General features: G+C 48.5%; 1 protein-coding gene across 3 annotated transcripts in view; it reads right to left on the reverse strand.

The window, feature by feature from the left end:
* The window catches only part of fbn2b (fibrillin 2b), a 76592-nt gene that overhangs the window by 51684 nt on the left and 23015 nt on the right, over nt 1-1893 (reverse strand). The gene's annotated exons all lie outside the window — the stretch shown is intronic.

The raw sequence follows: 1893 nt of genomic DNA on the forward strand, positions 1-1893 counted from the left end.
TCCTCTCGGATGACTGAGCTTCTCACCCTATCTCTAAGGGAGACGCCAGCCACTCTCCAGAGGAAACCCATTTCGGCTGCTTGCACCCTGGATCTCGTTCTTTCGGTCATGACCCAGCCTTCATGACCATACGGTGAGGGTAGGAACAAAAATTGCCCGGTAGATCGAGAGCTTTGCCTTCTGGCTCAGCTCCCTTCTCGTAACGGTGCGATAAACAGAATGTAATACCGCACCAGTGCTCAATTCTCCGACCAATCTCACGCTCCATATCCCCTCACTCGCGAACAAGACCCCAAGGTACTTAAACTCCTTACTTGGGATAAGGACTCACTCCCTACCCGAAGAAAGCACTCCATCGGTTTCCTGTGAGAACCATGGCCTCAGATTTTGAGGTGCTGATCCTCATCCCAGCTGCTTCACACTCAGCTGCGAACCGATCCAGTGAGTGCTGAAGGTCACAGACCGATGACGCCATCAGGACCACATCATCTGCAAAAAGCAGCGATGAGATCCTAAGCCCACCAAACTGCAACCCTTCCCCGCCTCGACTACGTCTCGATATCTGCATAAATATTATAACAGGATTGGTGACAAAGCGCAGCCCTGGCGGAGGCCAACCTCACCTGGAACGAGTCCAATTACTGCCGAGAACCCGGAAACAGCTCTCGCTTGGGTCATACAGAGTTGGATGCCCTAAGAAGGGACCCCTCACTCCATACTCCCGCAGCACATCCCACAGTTTCTCCGGGGGACCCGGTCATACGCTTCTCCAGATCCACAAAACACATGTAGACTGGTTGGGCATACTCCTAGGCTCCCTCCAGGATCCTTGCGAGAGTAAAGATCTGATCGTTGTTCCACGACCAGGACGGAATCCGCATTGTTCCTCTTCAATCCGGGTTCGACTATGGCCGAACCTCCTTTCCAGCACCTTGGAGAGACTTTACCAGGAGGGCTGAGAAGTGTGATACCCCTGTATTGGCACACACCCTCTGGTCCCCCTTTTTGAAGAGGGGACACCACCACCGGTCTGCCACTCCTTAGGCACTGTCCCAGACTTCCACGCAATGTTAAAGAGGCGTGTCAACCAAGACAGCCCCTCCACACCCAAAGCTTTCAGTATTTGAAGATGAAGGCTAATAATAAATAGCTATAGAACTTAATGTGGTGATCTTAGTTAAAAACAAAGGGATGGAAATAAGTGAACAAAAAGTAACAAAATAAGATTAGGATAAGGTGTGGGGAGGATGGAAGAGTTCACTTTAGTGAGTGCTTATGGCAGTTTTTTACAAAAGCATAAACAAACATACTTACATATAAGTAGGAAAAAGAAATGCAGATTAAAGGCTAAAATGAATGAGGTAAGTGAAATTACAGGCCAAGAACTTCCCTTAGTGTCAGTAGCAGCAGGGGGAAGATAGAGGAGGTGGAAGGTGAGGGTCACAGAAAGGAAAGTTTGGTTACAGAGAATATTGGAAGGTGTGTATCTTACTGTAATAGCTAAAGGTTTCTCTCCTTCACTGAGAAGGTGAACTGAGGTGAACAGAAGTTAAGCGCAGCCATATATTCAGGTATTTTTTTCCATCTGCCATGGGACTATTCTAACACTGTACCAACTACTTCCAACACCTCGCCATCATTTCCCACCACACACATACCTTAGGCTTCTGTTCAAAGCTCAGGAGACCAACACCCACTGTCTGTCTGAGCTAACTGTATGAAGTCATCCACGTTAGAGGAGCTGGAGCACTGAAGTAATGAACGAACAGAGTATGTCTGGACTGATAGGAGCAACGCTGACTGACTGCATGGCCACATCAAAGCCTTCCTGGTCCGATATCTTCCTTACAGTAGGTTGTGTGTGTGTGTGCGTGTGTGTGTGTGTGTGTGTGT

Source organism: Etheostoma spectabile, chromosome 9, assembly GCF_008692095.1.
Source record: "Etheostoma spectabile isolate EspeVRDwgs_2016 chromosome 9, UIUC_Espe_1.0, whole genome shotgun sequence".
NCBI lineage: Eukaryota > Metazoa > Chordata > Actinopteri > Perciformes > Percidae > Etheostoma > Etheostoma spectabile.